We start from the raw sequence: 17,972 nt of genomic DNA on the forward strand, positions 1-17,972 counted from the left end.
CCAATACGAGTGAGCTAGAATAGCGTTGCTTTCTTTCGTTGGCATAAAAACTCTGCGAGAAAACGTGGCCGATAATGTTACAGCGCAGCAAGTTGCCATCTTGCAAAATGTAGAAAGCCTGCGCTCACGCGCGCGCTGGTGTTTTATGCTCGCCAATGGCGTCGTTTTCCGGCGAAAGCGGCGGGGGGATCATCGGGGATTACTGGTCACGTGTCGAGCCTTGTCCAATGGGGGAGCACAAAAGGAGAGACGTAGAGGCGATTCTTGCTTTCCCCTTGAAGCTTTTTGTGCCGTCAGAAACCATCCTCGTCATGAATCCACGCCCTCACCTTCCTCTCGGTCCTCTTCTGCTTCACATCCAAAACACGTGCGCTGATTTCTCCGGGTGGAATGACTCTGACGGGTGAGAGAGAAAGAAAGAGAGAATCTTGGCGAAAAATAATTCCTCATGAGGCGGCGGGATTCGAACTCGCGTACCCAAGATCCGAAGGCGAACGTCTTAACCACTCGCATATCCAGGCGCGCTGACAGAGCATGGCATAATAGCCTTGTATAGCAAGGTGGAGGGAAGTGAGGGAGCATAGAAAGAAAGAAAGAAGTTGTTACATAGTTCCGACACACACACAGGGCGTGTGCACAAAGTACGACAGCACGCAGTTGACCGGCGAAACGTAATCGCTTATTCCTCCCACTTGGAAGCGTATATAAAGCAACTGAAGGGGGAAAGGAGGGAGAGAGCAAACGAAAGGCGCATGCGCCACCGGCACGTGCAGAGCAGTTTGATGGGGACTGACGTCACTTTGCAACAGAAACAGAGAGAAAAAAAAGGGAAGAAAGAGGGAGTAATAAACAAAGGAATTGGAAAAGCAAGCGAGCACTAGAGAGAAAAAGATCGGCAAGAAAGAGAAACAGAAAGAGCGGGAAAGACAAAGAAAGACACAGAGACTGAGAGCAAGAAATAGAAAAAAAAAACAGAGATTAGAGAAAAAGACAGAAAGAGAACAATAAGAGAAACAAAGAAGGCCGCTCTTAACCAGGTCCCGCCTAAAGTGCTAGATATGGCCCGGCATTTTTCTAGTTTTCTGGATATAGGCAGCATTTAGCTAGGACCTGATTAAGAGTGTAGCTCCGCGCTTCCCTCAGGCTTGGTACTCTTAGTGCGGAGCTTCCTGAGTTTCTAACACGAAAGTGTGTTATGCCAGGGTCCACCAAGACTTCAGTGACGTATTTCCGTCACGGAAATGACGTAGAAAAAATTTATACGATCAGATGTCAAAGAAAGAAAGCTCCGTCAACGGGCATCGAACCCACGACCGCTCAGTCCGCTACAACAGATGCCGCGCACGCTATCCACTGCACCACGGCCACAGACTCTAGAGTCTTTACAAACGCGCCTTTTATATCTACCACTCTCCCGGTCGGCGGCGTGGTGTTGCCCTCTGGGAGCGGTAAAGTAATTCGTCATTACTGTGGCCTCCGCGTTTAGCACCTGCAACGCGTTACACGGATGTCCCATTCGGCGCGTTTTCAAGAGAAGTTCAATTTTGTCAATGCCTTAACACACCGCGAGGTGTCGTAAAAGCGTCGGCCTCGCTCACGCTAATCCAAACCAAAAAATTGGCCGCGTATCTGCGTGCTTCGCTGCAGATGTCGTCGAAAGACGATAGTTTTCTGCCGGCCGTACTACATGAGTTCTCCTCCTCTTTGTTGAATCGCCGCATCTGGCTCATAGCGACGCATTTGCAGCGCAGCCCAAAAAACACTAGCATTCCCAGCGCAGCCTAAGAAGCACTAGGGTATTTAGCATTACGTATCTATGTATTTTCTAGTATAGGAACACACCACCTAATACTTATGTATTGATGTTGTTCCTCAGATATGCGTAACATTTGCTTTTTGATCGAGAATGTTCACAAGTATGAACGGCGCCACCAGATCAATAAGGCTGGGCGTTCGGGAAGTGGTTAAACTTTGGCCGGGTGGCTGAATCGGGTGACAGACAGACAAACAGAAAGACAGACAGACCAAAATTTCTGCGTTTAAGTTCCCCAAGAAAGACTATCGTCTTTAAAATAGCTCTGCGACGCGCGCCTGCCTCACCTGGCTGTAACACCGCGTTCACCGCTGACGCGCTTGCCCGAGAAAAATCGCGGCTGGGTTACCGGGGCGGCAGGACGCCCTTTGCGTTTCGCTCTAGTCCGGCCGTGGTGTTCAATCACATTTTAACATGCCGCGGGATAGCGACCAAGTTCAGCGTCCAATATGCGACGCTCTTCTGGCTATGACACCTCGTTCTCTGATTACGCTTTCACCGTTAACTACTACAGCTACCACAAGGGTTTGTTTAATCATTTAACATGGACGTTAGTCGTCGGGATGGAGATGTACCACCAATCATCGAAGTGGGTGCATCCACGTTAAACGGTGCTATAATAATAATAATAATAATAATAATAATAATAATAATAATAATAATAATAATAATAATAATATCTCGGGTTTAACGTCCCAAATCCACGATGTAATTATGAGGGACGCCTTGGTGGAGGGCTCCGGAAATTTCGACCACCTGGGGTTCTTTAACATGCACCTAAAGCTAAGTACACGGTAAACGGTGCTATAGCTGCCAGACATCAATATACATTGTGCAAACTCTCTTAGGTCAATTCAGTTACTTCTGTAAACATTCAGTTAGTTCTGTAAGGGCACGCTTTACTTTCGTGTTATTCCGATTCCTATGAAGGAGGGATCAACCATCTTTCCTTTTTTTTTGTACAATGATTTGCGCTACCTTTGAAAAATACAGGGACCTTAATACCTTTCACTGTGAGACGAAATTTCGGTTAGCCTCCGCGAAATCGGCATGATTGCATGTTTCCGATACGTCGATATTTAAGTTGCGCCAAAAGAACCGAGAAAGGCACATGTATTCTGCAGAGCTTCGTTCAGTTATCTGAAAGGGCACTCAAGGGTTTGGAATTCACATACGAAGGTAGATTGCAGTTCCTTGACATGGAAATCGAAATTGCGGGATCAACATACTTGTTCGTCGTACAGATTGCGGGATCAAAACTGGCTTCTACAGTTCGATTCGGGGCAATAAAAAATAATAAAAAGAGGAATCGCAACCACATGGCTTGTGAAATCACGCCACCACAGAGCAGAAGAAAGCATGGCAGCCCAGATCAAGCGACTTCAGAGCAGCGGCTATCCTAAGCGCAGTATTATACGAATTTATGGAAAACAGACAGGAGAACTCAAACGCGATTCTAAGATGGATAAATCCGGTATAGAATGTAGATAAAAGCAAGAGGCCTGTCGCTTTGCCGTATGTGCACAATCTTTCGGATAGAATGAAAAAAATCGCTGCGCGACACAATGTTCAGCTTATGTTTTCAGCCCCGCAAAAGCTGAAGGGCCTGTGCAAAAAAAAAGTCAACACAGGTGAAATGAGCCAAAAGCCAATTTGCGAAGTTGAACAGAAAGATTGGTTCCTCGAGTGCACGGGAGGTGTGGCTTATAAGATTCCCTTATTGTGTGGCAGGTCCTATGTGGGAGGATGCCTTAACCTAAAGCTAAGAGGGCATCCATACGCCTGCCAAGCTGATAATAACCTAGCGCTGCACTGCAAGAAATGTTCTTGGAATGCATTTTTCGAAAGCACAGCTGTCGTAGCCCGCTCCGAGCTGTTCGAGAAATTTTAGAGACTCTGAAGAGAACTTAAGGGTTGAATCGCGCAAACGAGACACCAGTGCGCAGTGCGCAAACGAGTACGAGTGCGCAGTTTTTTAGAACTTTTATCCTCTTACCTGAAGACCACTTTCATTTCATGGGAAGGCAAGCCATTCATACAAAAAGAAGGCATTTGTATCGGATCACGCATTGCTCCCATTCTCAGTGATATCTTTTTAGCTAAAATTGACAAAGCGGTGGCGGAAAGTCTACGTAATCTCAACATTATCATGGTTCACAGATTTGTAGACGACTATCTCATCCTGTTTGACAACGACCCCGTAGGTAACCAGTCGTACGCGTTGGACATTCTTTCTTGTTTTAAACATAGCTTTAAGCCCCTAACTCTCACGCATGAAATGCCTGATAACAATGTGATCAAGTTCCTTGACATCATGTTCACCTTCCACACAGATAATTTCTGTTGGCGCTATCAACCTCGATGTAATAAACCGGTCCTGCCATACAACTCGGCACACTCCAAATTAGTAAAACGATCAATTGTAAAGCTTTGCTTTCATAATGCTCTATCAAAGTCATGCGAGCATGAAGTTGCGGTTAGTTTTGAGCACCAGTCCGACCGGCTATCTGAAGCAGGTTATCCTTTAAGTGTGCAATCCTCTGTAGCTGAAGCTTTGCCCAGAAAGCATCGCCAGACAACTGAGGAGCCCTCAAAAACTAACGCGAAAAAAGTTGCCGTCATACCGTACTTCCACAAGATTTCACACAATTTCAAAGAAGTGGCGGAACGTTCCAAAGTAAAAGTAGTTTTTTCAGCCCCGCGCAAACTCCTGAGCATATGTCACCGCAATAATAGCAATATGAAATCTAATGCATGTACTAAGAAACACAAAGTCACCTATCTTCCTTGCAAGAGTAATGTTGTGTATCGGATTCCAATTTCGTGTGGTAAGGTATATATAGGTCAAACCGGAAGGTGTATTAATGACAGCCTTAGAGAACATAACAACAATGTAAAAAATGGACGTGACGGATGGCTTGCGATTCACTGCAAGACATGTGGGTGCCAACCTGTGTTCAGCGCATGTACAGCTGTCGCATCTCAGAACGATAAATTCACAAGAGAAATTATCGAAGCTGAGAACATTGTTAGATTAGGTGCCGAATGCGTCAGCACGCCGTCTGTTAACTTATCTGGCAAAGAGCTCGCGTTTCTAAGAAGTTGATTGTTGTACTCACCTGGTGGCGCAAGAGTGGTGCATAAAAAACTGTGTGCTCAGGAAATAAACTTTTGTTGGTAGTTTGCGCTCTGTGTGTTGTCGTCTCTTAGTCCCTGTCTCGTCTGCGCGATTCAACCCTTAAGATCATGAACCAACAAGCCCAACTGACAGCCATTCTGAGGATAAAGGAGAGAATACTTGTGTGTATTGTTCCATCGGCGGCTCAGGTGGGTTTTGCAAGAGGAATACGCTTTCACCTTATCTTGCTTCTGCGATAGCGTCCTCTTTTTGCTTCTTTTTTTCGTTTCCCCTCCTCGCTCTGTCGTGTAATCCCCGTCCTGCCCCGTCCATATTTTTTCTCAGCATCAGCGCATGCTCGTTTGACACGCCCCTTTCTCAGGGCACGTTCTTTTACAGACAATAAAGCAGTTGGTAGATTCCGCTCGACGTCTTGTGTCCTATATTTATTCGTTCCGTAGTGTGTTTATGTTAACTAAGCGCACTTTTGAAGATGAATGTGGATAAAACAGAACATGGAAATCACTGAGCAAGCGTTGCTCTCATTGTGTTGGCGCGTCCGAGTTTAATAGCCTAATTTTACAACAAGGATCTTATCCTGTCTTTACGGTCTGCTGCTAGCTATGTTGGCGCTTACCAGGTCGGGTTGATGTTGAGGTCAGTGCACGGTGTGTAATCGGAAACGAAACATGCGCAACGCGACAGATGGCGCAGCTAGATTAATGTAGGTTTTGTAAATTAGTTGCGTAAGTACTCGTACCATATTGCATGTTTGTCGCTCCTCTGCGATGTCACCTTGAATGCGTTACAAACGTCGACTGGATAGGCACGGATTTTATTGCGATAGCAATTATATGGACACTTTCGACGTTTTTTTTTTCCCTCGCCGTCGTCGTCATGTTCCTTATAAAGTCCAGATCGATAGCATCCCCCCGCACTCTAAGAAAAAAAAGAGTATGCGTGACCCTTTTCGGAGCGTTCTGACTTGCCACGTATAGGACTCTCTTTAAATAGTCACGGTGACTCTCTTGGTAGGTCAGGGTCGGCTGGCTCTAGGAGAGTCCGCTGACCCTCTAGGAAGAGTGGAAAGACTCTCATCCGAAGGATCACGTTACCACTTATAGGGAGTCAGGCGACTCTTGCCGGTAAACACTCCTACGAGGGTCAAGTGACCCACACCGAAGCGTCAAGCGACTCCACAAGTATTTTAAGCTACTCATTTGACCCTTGCTCTACTTTTGCGCGACTACTGTTGAAAATAGTGGAGTATTCATTTTAAGGAAGTCCAATAATACTTGCCGTTCTGCCCAGCGACTGCAAAAAAAAAAGAATAGTTCAGTTTTAGCGTTATTTTAATAAAACTCGTCAAAACAACACGTATTTTCCAGCAAAGTTATATAGAAAGCACGAAAAGACGGTGTTTGATTTCCAATTAAGAAGTTTGGGTATTCCCCATTTACATGCTTCTATCAGTATACTATAGCCAACTAAAATGTGTGACTGATGTGCATAGTGTCATATAGTGCAAAATAAACTGCAGAAATGGGCATCATGTCTCAATCTTTATTCCTTATGATTAAGAATAAATCAAAAAGTGGTGACGGCTGGAAGCATCAGACTTGTGACTTGCTAGGTTGTCGCTCCTGTTCAGCGTGAGCACCATGAAAAACGGTATCTGAAAAGCAGAACGTGATATTATGATGAGAAAATGAAATTGCAGTAAAGGTTTGAGAAACCTACAAAATAAGTGGTTCACATAGACACAGTGAAGGCTTACAACAAAACAACAAATGCAAACACGTATGCTAAGGAACCAAGCTTTTTTGTCGTTATCGTGTACAACACAACTTGGAAATAGTACCTTTTGTAACACGTCACTTGTCGACAAACTTGCAGCACAGGATAAGGTGAGCCTCTTTTAAACAACAAACGAAATTGGTTTAGGCTCCTTTGCGTGGCTGCCACTCACCTCTTTTCCTACGTCGTCTTGTCCAACCAAAAGAAATGTAGGACCGACTGCCTCGTTGACAGGGCGAACGCCGCTGTTGATTTTCCCATCACGCGCGGTGAGGCGCCACACCAGAGCGGCACCTTCGTTTCCCCGAGTGTGGCTGTCAACTGGAGTGAAGAGGCGGGAGAAGTGATCCGGGATTCTGGGAATAACCAAAACACACGCATTATTTGTATTTAAAACCACCCTTTGTTCAACACACCTTTATTGTACACACATCTGCCACGAGTGTTTAGTTCAAATTTCGCAACGAAAACAAATGTTCACGTAAAAGGCAGCGGGAACCTCGTCTCGCAATAGGCACGGGCTATACACGAATGAAAGCACTTCTTTTCTGAGAAATCGCTTCAAAATTTGGTTTCAGAATACACACGGTTTTGCGCCGGCTTACCCCTACACCCAAGCACATCCTCCGGCAGTCAGGGGCACGCTGTGAGCGGTTACTGACCGAATGTTTTACAAACGTAACCCATACTCAGATAAACACATGCCAGTACGAGGGCCGGAACGACATCCAGCGCGTGCGGACGCCGTCTACGTCGAGATCTGACATGTCATATGCTAGAATTAGCACACATAACTCCCACAATCACGTACACTCACTTGATTCTGTTATAGCGTCATCGCAGATGTTGGCAAACCATGAAAACAGCAAACAGTAACGAAGGAAAAGTGCACGGCGGCGACCGCAACGACGGGCGCCGTCGAAAGTCTAGCATTTTCGCCTTACCAGCGAGGCGTGTCCAAATTGAATGACTACCGCGTACGTTCTGGAAGCCACCGTACTATATCTGCACCTCAAACTACCGTATTTAAGCCAACAAAAAACTTTATACATAGTGCGTCTGAGCGTTCTGTACACAGGCATTTTTTTTCTCGTTCCTACGCGCGGAAGCACGCAGCACACTCAAGGTCGATGGAAATGTTATTATGAATTAAGTAGACTAAAGTGCATCTCAAAACGACATCTTGCACCTTGAGTAGTACAGACACAACGTGCGATCAGCAAGAAATGACCCTTGTAATTGTTTGCATCGCTCACTTTATGGGAGCTTGTACAGCAACGCGCATAACGGTGGCAACTCGTTAGACAGCTTTAGTTGGGCATCCGCAGCAGCATCGCGGACACAGGCTGCTGTTGGAAATGGCTGGCATATAACGACCGCAGAGCTGCTGCAGACGCCTAGCTAAAGCTGTATAATTACTACCTAGGAAAGCAGTACACTCACCGTTAACTGGCGCCCGTTGTCCGTGTCCGCAGCTCCATGAATATTCCGCTCTCCAAGCGTCACTTCGTGCACGGAGCCGGCGTCAACACCACCGAAGACGCGCATGAACATGAAACTGATGAAACTTCAAGACACGCAACCCCCGCAACCAACGCAACCACGCAACCCATTCCAATAGACGAGGAGACTAAGACGACTGAGAGAGGAGGCAGAAGCGGCGCGCCACCCCGCCGCCAACCCCGTCTCCGTCGGCGAGCAAGGCACCACAACGGCGCCAAAGGGCAAGCGCGCGATATGTATGGCGTATACCCTTACGAAAATGGGTTAAGACAGACTGTCTAAACCCATTTTTAGAGTGTCCGTAGGCTGTCTACATACATTTTTGTATGGTACGGCGGCTCTTTCATGACGGAAGCCACTCGAAACGCGCTTCAGGAGCGTCCAGTGACTCCTTCCGAAATGCTAACTCTTTTTCTCTGCCTGTACCTTCCAAAAGGGGTCACATGGACGCCCGAAGAGAGTCACGGTTCCATGACTCTCTTTTGACTCTTTTTTTTTTCTTAGAGTGCGCGCATCGTATGTTCTACCCGCGGGTAAAAGCGCGCGAGTGGGGCGACGAAGCAGAGATCCCGTTGAGGGGCCATGCGACCACATCATCCCGCGTGCGAGGCCTGCCGTCGAATGTTATTTTGCGCAACAGAGTCAAGTAAAAAAGTGTGTACTAAAAGCTTTCAGAAAGATTCCAGGAAGACAGATGCTGCTCTGCTCGTTGCAGTGCTTGTCCACAATGAGTCGAGCACTGGTGCCTGGCGGCATTCAAGCTCCTGTCACCAATCCACAGGGCTTTGGGGGTCAGCCTGCAAGTGGGGGAAGAGATAACGAAATGTATCACTGGAGAACACAATGCTTAACTTAGAATTTAAAAAAAAAGGTAGCTGCATTGGTAAATGGGAGAGTGGAAACGGTCAACACTTCTAGGTGTGTCCGCAGCATAGCACAAGTTAGGGAGCTGGCGTAACATTGAGCACAGGCCAAACAACCACGCAAGAAGCCACTCCAAAGAATAAACCGGAAGGGGGCATAGGGGAGGTTTGCATTGTTTAAGAAATTGCGCTCTCCACGACAGAGCTTTCGTGCACTTAGCTTATCCAGGTACTATTTTTTCTTCCACTGTGTAGTTGTGCTCAGAATGAAGTCAGTAAGGTAGTGCAGATGGAGACAGATATCAACCGGGGGCAGTATGCATTAAAAACGTGGCTCTTTCGTTTTTACTGATGCATGGGCGTCGATGACGGCGCCATGTGGTGATGTATGGCCGCGAATTACACAGCATGTCTAAAGAGAAGCAGTGAAGGCAGTTCGATAAAGGAATAAAAACACCGCTTGCACGCGAGAAATTAATAAATAAGTTCACATCAATAGCGTGTTGTTACTACTATGTGTTGCAGCAAACCAGTTAGATTCACCTTTGGCGATTTCTGTACCGTTTGAATTATTAGTTTGTTTCTTTTACGCTTCAACTCTGCATTTGCATTGTAGTAGCTGCCTCGGACTCTTTCAAACTTATAAAAACAGTTTCTAACTTGGAGAGACCGTGAAAAGTTTCTGGTAATAAAGTGTGTTGGAGTTCGGCTCAAGCTGAGCGTATTCATGTATCATAAGTTCTAATATTTCACTTCGCCACGCATTCTCCCTCCTTGGCGCATTTCACAGGCCACTGATTTAACGATGCTCGCCCAGGTGTGCGTACTGTCGTCATCATTCCTCCATCGCACAAGCAAAGACGGTCCCCACCACATCGATTCCGTCACCACCTCACCTGCCTTCATGGAAGACGTAACAAACTTTAAATGCGAAACATTTCTTAACGAACTTCTGCACTTTGAGCGTATCTATATGGCCGCGTAAGACTGTGCTCTTGTGGCCGGTTCGTTCATTGGATATGTACCAAAGTTGGCATGGTGTGACATGAGTGTATGCCGAACATAGGTGGTAGGTGGTAACAAGAAAATCATGACATGCATGTCATGTACGGCATGATATACATGAAGAGGTCTTGGGGCGCTCGGGGCCGTGTTATTAAGTGGACATATGCGAATGTTGGTATGGCGTGAGATGACTGTTTGACGAACATAACTTACAGGTGGCAACATGAAGATCATGACGTGCTTTTAATGTACGGCATGATTTACATGCCACGCTCATGGTGCGCTCGCGGCCGTTTCGCTAGCTTGATATATGCCAAAATTGGTACGGCGTGACATGAATGCATGACAAATAACATAAGTGGGAGGTGGTAACATGAAAATCATGACATGCATGTTATATGCGTCATGATTTACATGCCACACTCACGGTACGCTTACGGCCGTTTCGATAGCTTGATATATACAAAACTTGTGTGGCGTGGCATGACTGTATGACGAACATAAACGGCAGGTGCTAACATGAAAATCATAACACGCATGTCATGCGCGACATGATTTACAAGACACGGTCTTGGTGCGTTCGAGGCCGTTTCACTAACTTGATATATGTGATAATTAGTGTTGCATGACATGAGTGTATGAAGAGCATAAATGACAGGTCATGCATATCAGGATATACGTTTCATTGGCGTTGTATGTATACACCAGATTGTACATGGATGCATGCATGACGAACATGCGATAGCGAACGACATATCATGACATGAATCTCTTGATTTGCCTGCAACTCAAACAATGCGCTGTGTGCCGCTCCTCATTGACTGCTTCGCATTACATCGATTCCCACAGTGCGTGGGATCTGCCAGATTATTTTCGTGAACAATTACTGTAGTTTTTGTTTGTATTACCACGCCTTATGTAACCCCGCTCCGGGATCTCTAAGGTAAATAAATGAAATGGAATGAGTATTTCGGTCATCCAGGGTTTGTGCAGGTTTTCAATGCCATATTCAAGAATTTTCAGCGGTGTAGAGCAGCATCCCAATTAAAAATCTTTCGCTATAATTATGTTTCCCAAACTCTGGGTAGCTTTATTGCACTAGATAAAGAAAAAAATCACAGCATATCCACGGAGTGAATGATGATGAGTGGGCGAAGCTGCGGAGGTTCATCGGTAAACCGTGAATCTTCCGTGAATTCTGCCCAGTACATCATCACCGACGTGAGATCGGGCGCGTTTATACTAAAGGTTCGATGAGAGTTATGACGACTTGCAGCTCAGTTTAATTTTACATGTACGCTGTGAATTTTCATTGTTTAGAAAACCATTGCTTTAGAAAACATCTGGCGTCTTTCGTTAAGCAGCTGGCGTCTTTTCGTTTTGCTTTAGAAACATCTGGCGTTCTTTCGTTTTGCTTTTAGAAAACATCTGGCGTATTTCGTTGGTTTATTTCATCAATCAACGGCGTTTTGAACAAAATTTTTATTGTTTAATCACGCACAGGAGAAATCTCACCAGGCACTACCTTGGAGGTTAACAATGGCTGCTAATGGGAATGAGAGACAGAAGAAGTCGGCTTTTAGCTAACACTTACACTTCTACTTCTACTAACGTTTCCTACTGGAACATGCCAATGGCTGCTAATGGGGAATGAGAGACAGAAGAATTCGGCTTTTAGTTAACGCGCACGCTGCGAATTTTTTATTGTTCAACAACGCACAGGAAAAATCTGCCACCGGAACCACCTTGAAGGTCAAGATCTGGTACTAGCGTTACGACTGGTTACGCACTACGACTACTACGACTACGAGGGACGAACGGGTGCCGCCTTAAGGAGCTTCGCCCCTAAAAAATGATTACAAATTTCCTGTTGTAATCATGTTAATTCCCAGTATGCACAAAACTCGCATTAACGCAACTTCTCGAACACATCTCGTATTAACTGGGTAACACTTCGTGCTCCCATTTTACTTTTTGCAGCCTTTGGCGAAGTGTTGGGTTTAATAGCACTAGTTTCTGGGTTTTCACATGCCACAATCATGATATCATTATGAGGCGTGCCCTAACGGGGGGTTCCTAATGATTTCAACTATCTGCTGTGTGCACCTAAATCAATGTACACGGGCCTGTAACATTGCATGTCGATCGAAGTGTGAATGGCGCAGCCGGGATCGAACCCATGTATCTCGGGTCAGCAACTGAGCACCATAACCATTGTGCTGCCGCGATGGATAAAGAAAATAAAAGCGGCTTGGTTTTGCTGTATATGAAGATATCATGTGTGACGCGTCCTCCTTTTCTGAGTAGTGATTTGCTGAAGCAGTCGAAACAGCAATAACTGCTTCGAGTTTGTGTTATTGCTATAGCATTTATATGGACACTGTCGGCTCATGTTGCGTATAAAAGCCAAATCGATAGCATCGCCTCGCGCATCGTATGTTCTACGCGCTAGTACAAGCGTGCGTGCGCTGGAGATGAACGCGACTGAAGCATAGATGTCTCCGTCGCACGAAAGGCACATGCGATAAGATCGTCCGGCGTGCGACGCCTGCCGTCGATGTTTCCTCGAGCATAGAGGAAACGCCCCGGCCATCTTTCGTCGGGGGATGGAGCATGAAGGGGCGCCTTTTGGGCATTGCTCGAGCAGCGACTGTGAACTTGGATCGTCAGTGGACGGCTGACATACGTGCTGTGCTCATGCCGCTTCGCGTTGCGACGACAGACAGCGCAAAAACCTGTCTGCTCCCCTGCCGTATTCGCTTAAACCAGCGTTTTGCAGTGTTGCGCCGCGAGATCTGATCCAAGAGTTAGCTGCTAGACTTTTTTTTTCCGTGTTGACACTATGATCCTTGAATACTTTTTGACTATCTAGAGTAATGAACCTTCTCTTTTTGGCTTTCATATGGATGGAATTGGATACGAATTGCACTCATGCCAGTGTGGTCTCAGAGATTATCCACTGCCTAAGTACTCTCAAGTTATGTTTATAAATAAGAGGAACAAAACACGCAGCGTTGGAGCCAATCACTAAGCATGAGAAGCAATGCCAACACGTTTAAGTAGAACTTGTTACTTTTGGTATTTGGAATGCACGCAGCATTCTTTTGAAAGTGCTGCCGCAGGAGAATAGTGGATATTTGTTGAGGTTCTGATTACATCGACAAATGTCAACTTGGAATTAGCCGGCTCACTTCATAGAGAGACAGAGAAGACAAAAATATCACAGCATATCCACGGAGTGAATGATGATGAGTGGGCGAAGCTGCGGAGGTTCATCGGTAAACCGTGAATCTTCCGTGAATTCTGCCCAGTACATCATCACCGACGTGAGATCGGGCGCGTTTATACTAAAGGTTCGATGAGTTATGACGACTTGCAGCTCACTTTAATTTTACATGTACGCTGTGAATTTTCATTGTTTAGAAAACCATTGCTTTAGAAAACATCTGGCGCTTTCGTTAAGCAGCTGGCGTCTTTTCGTTTTGCTTTAGAAACACCTGGCGTTCTTTCGTTTTGCTTTTAGAAAACATCTGGCGTCTTTCGTTGGTTTATTTCATCAATCAACGGCGTTTTGAACAAAATTTTTATTGTTTAATCACGCACAGGAGAAATCTCACCAGGCACTACCTTGGAGGTAAACAATGGCTGCTAATGGGAATGAGAGACAGAAGAAGTCGGCTTTTAGCTAACACTTCTACTTCTACTAACGTTTCCTACTGGAACATGCCAATGGCTGCTAATGGGGAATGAGAGACAGAAGAATTCGGCTTTTAGTTAACGCGCACGCTGCGAATTTTTATTGTTCAACAACGCACAGGAAAAAATCTCCCACCGGCACCACCTTGGAGGTCAAAGCGTAAGACTGGTTACGCACTACGACTACTACGACTACGACTACGAGGGACGAACGGGTGCCGCCTTAAGGAGCTTCGCCCCTAAAAAATGCGCATCGTGCACAAAGTCGCGCAAGGCTGGGTCACAGCAGAGCTGGTGGGCACCTGGCTGGCCCCGTCTCTTTCCCACCTCTTGCTGTACGATACTCTACATGGCCAGGCTTGCTCTCTTTATATACATATATTTAGTCTCCGTCTTTCCATCTTTTTCGCCTTTCTCTCTTTCCCTCCGTTCTCTTGCATTTCCTTCTTTCCATTTCTCTTTATATATCTACTCGTTCTCCCCTCCTCCTCACCCTAACTTCCCTTTCCCACCCCTTACATATACTATACTATACAAGGCTATGGCATGCTTTGCTAGCGTGCCTGGATAGCCGGGTGGTTACGACGTGGACCTCTAGATCGTGGAGACGCGGGTTCGGGTCCCGCCTTGCGAAGAATCTTTTTCGCCAAGAATTTCTCTGTATCTTCCTTTATCTTTCTCTCTCTGTCCCTGCACTCATTCTGACGCCCGTCCGAGTTGTTGCATCCCGTGCCGGACAAAGCGGCGCGCACCTGTTCGGGGAGCGAAGAGAAAAGCAAGGCGAGACAACGCGTGTCGGTTCATTGTGAGAGTAGTCTTCCATCTACTACACACGGAAAAGCTCCTATAGCGCGGACGTACCACAGAAATTGGTCCGCCAGAAATTAACAACGGAACTCACTGGCAGCGAACAGCGATTAAGATTTCGGTACAGACGTAACAGTAATTGAGGGAGGCTTAAACGAACCGTCGGGATTAAAGCCGTGATGAACACCGAGGCCGCACGTTTCAGCATATCTTGCCGACCATCTGTACAGAGTGCTTGGGCGGTGATTGAGCCGGTTCGTTATGATGATAATTTTCTATCTACGACACACCTAGACGATGACAGCTCTGCTGTAAAAGCTGCGCAAGTGCTCGACGTGACATGCGTTGTACAAAAAATGTACAACGCAAAACGGACAGGTGGGAAAACGAAACAAGTGACTGGACAAGCCACGAACAAGGCAGCGCAAACATGGGAGGCAAGCCGCCACACGGCGTGAATGTGTGCCCCGTTCGTGGTGCAGTTTCGAGTGCCGCGCAAGTCGCACTAAGCAGAACGTGTACTCACACTAGCATATTAGTTCCAAAAAACTTTGCCATAATAATAATAACATTTTATCTGGGGTTTAACGTCCCAAAACCACGATATGATTATGAGAGACGCCGTAGTGGAGGGCTCCGCAAAATTCGACCACCTGGGCACGGCCGCTCTATCCGGCCGTAACATGGGGTTCATTAACGTGCGCCTAAATCTAAGTACACGGGCCTCTAGAAAAAGCTTTGCCAGATGAACGCTTGTCTAACATAGAAAGCAGGTTACGTAGTCACACTAGACAGCACTTATCGAAAAATTCGAGGGTTTTCAAAGACCTGAACGCACCCTGTCACTCATTAAGGTGACAAAGTAATGCTGTAGGTGAGAATTAATGATAACCCATTCAAATTTTCCTTGCACTATATTGGTTAATTTTTGTGCCTCCGCCAGAGCTGTACGTAACGTGTTACAAGTAATAGATACACTTGCAATAAATTACATTTTTTTTGTAATTTTGTAATAGAGTAAAATACCACTTAAACGAACGTCAGTTAAACGAACAATTTTTTTAATCCTCCGCCGAAGCGCCATTGAACCCAATGCTAACGTCTTTCAATTTAAAGAAATTAGTGCAGAGCGCATTTCAGTTCTTAGAAGATATTTTGTGGCACCACCCAATGCCTCTGACGTCATATTGATCAGAAATTGTCTGAACGACTGGGTACCGGCAGCGCTTTGCGTTTTGAGGACTATGTCACCGGTGACTCTCACGTTGAGACATGCGCCACTCTGTCTGGAGAAAAGATTGCAGCGAGCGCCCTACCTCAGGAACAAGAGGAGGAGGAAGTAACCCTCGTAGAGGAAGCACCAATAATTTAAGCTAAAGAAGCACTGGTGCACTTGGACAAAGTGAAGTCGTTCGCTGCCCAGCAGAGTGTTGTGCCGGATGAGGTTTCTGAGAGCTTGTTGCAACTTGTTATCAGGAGCTAAAGAAACATCCGTTGATGAAGTGAATTTTGAACCCTTTTTTTGCAATGCTGCTTATTTGAATGTGAATTTCAGTTCATTAAGCATGTTTCGAAAAATGTAGGAATATCTTGCTGCACTTGTACACTTAGGACTGCAGTGGTCATGGATTGAGTCACTGTGTCCAAGCTCTCATAAACATTCTCCGCGACAACACTCTGCTGGGTAGCGCAGGACTTCACTTTTTCCAAGTGCACCAGAGCTTATTTAGCTTAAATTCCTGGTGCTTCCTCTACGAGGGTTACTTCTTCCTCCTCCTCTTGTTCCTGAGGCAGGACGCTCGCCGCAATCTCTTCTCCAGACAGAGTGGCGCATGTCTCAAGGCGAGGGTCACAGGTGACATAGTCCTCAAAACGCAAGGCGTTGTCTGCACCAAGTCTCTCAGACAATTTCTGATCAATATGACGTCAGAGGCATTGGGTGGTGCTAAAAAATATGTTGGTAGAGCTGAAATGCTCTCTGCAGTAATTTCGTCAAACTGAATTGCGTTAGCATTGGCTCCAGTGGCGCTTCGGCGGGGGAATAAAAAAAGTTCGTACAACTGAATAGTACGTTTGACTGACGTTTGGTGAAGTGGTATTTTACTGTATAATCGATTATTTTTCGAAAGTGCAACGATTTTTCGAAAGTGCAACAGTTACATTGTCTTGTAATTGATTACCGGTAATCAATTGCTTTTCTACGGCAGTTGTCGTCCCGAGAAATATGCGACCGCTCTGTAGGGAGCACCCCCCTCCCCCCTTCCTGTCAGACGCGGGGGGAGGGGGGTTCAGAGCCTATTCTTTCACCTTTTCCTTGACCTTACCTGCAATGGCTTGCGCGAGCGCCACCAACAGCGAAGCGCGAAGCTTCTAGAAGACATGGACACTAGCTTCGAAGCACAACGCAACTATGAGCTGGTGCGTAAGTGTTCCTGCGTTATAATGCCGCCCTTCCCTACAGTGCATGCCATGAGAGAGTGTTCACTGTAGGAGCTGACCTGCTAACGAAGAAACGTGGCAAAAATCAGCGACGACAACAATGAAAAACCACTCCCGTTGGAACTTAACAGCGTGTAACACTATCACAGAAGCCACAGTAAGCCTCCCAGCTTTCGAGCAAGCCTCCTGCCTTCTTTCCGCCATGCAAGCCGCAGCAGTTCCCTGTAGTTAGAGTAAACTTGTCTTATTGTGTTACGGCAAGAAAAATTTGAAGGAAAGTAACGCAGAAGTAATCGATTATATTTCTGTAATTGCTTAGTTACTTTTCTGGGTCTGTCATTGACAACTGTAATAAGTTACATTTTAAAGAAAGTAATTGTAATTGCAATCGGTTACTTATTTTCTGTAACGTGTACGAGTCCGGCCTCGGCCAAGTCTCATTGAGCACATCAACTGTCGCTGTACAATTGTTTAATGAATGTATACTACAAGTCGGGGCTATTTGCAGAAGCTTTCAAATACATGCAGTGCATGTATTTGAAAGTGCCAGTGATCACAATTTTCAAAAGAATCTCGTGATATAAGAGATACGAGGTAAACGTGATACTCTATCATCCTTTGCGTGACTGTCGCTACGTGCCTGTTGCGACCGAGTGGTTGGGGCATTGAACTTCGGAACACAGTATTGCAGACTCGCATCCCGGTCTCTACAGTTGCATTGCCAGAAGGGTAAACCACACAAATGCGTGTTTATCATGCTTTGGGTCCCGTTGCAAAACCGCACCCAGATAGCTTAAACTAATGAGGAGCTTCGAGCCAGTTGAGCTAGTCGCGGCTTCAAAATACAATGTTTGTGACTTTGTTAAAAGCTACTCCCATTATTTTCTGGCCTATTGCGAATAATAACGCGTCAGAGGCGGGAGTAGTCTCG

The 17,972-nt window shown here is 45.9% G+C and overlaps 2 protein-coding genes and 1 long non-coding RNA gene across 8 annotated transcripts in view; 1 reads left to right on the forward strand and 2 right to left on the reverse strand.

Moving 5' to 3' along the window:
* LOC119372473 (protein shifted) overlaps positions 1-17,972 on the reverse strand; it is a 709,384-nt gene that overhangs the window by 164,417 nt on the left and 526,995 nt on the right. The window lies entirely within an intron of this gene.
* Positions 1-17,972, forward strand: part of LOC119372474 (complex I intermediate-associated protein 30, mitochondrial) — a 159,476-nt gene that overhangs the window by 131,404 nt on the left and 10,100 nt on the right. The window lies entirely within an intron of this gene.
* Positions 6,235-8,281, reverse strand: LOC125760044 (uncharacterized). Its single transcript, XR_007417710.1, has 3 exons — positions 8,172-8,281; positions 6,901-7,084; positions 6,235-6,606 (listed from the first exon to the last, which is right to left on the reverse strand). It is a non-coding gene; the product is annotated as an uncharacterized LOC125760044 (long non-coding RNA).

Source organism: Rhipicephalus sanguineus, chromosome 10 (assembly GCF_013339695.2).
Source record: "Rhipicephalus sanguineus isolate Rsan-2018 chromosome 10, BIME_Rsan_1.4, whole genome shotgun sequence".
Classification (NCBI taxonomy): domain Eukaryota; kingdom Metazoa; phylum Arthropoda; class Arachnida; order Ixodida; family Ixodidae; genus Rhipicephalus; species Rhipicephalus sanguineus.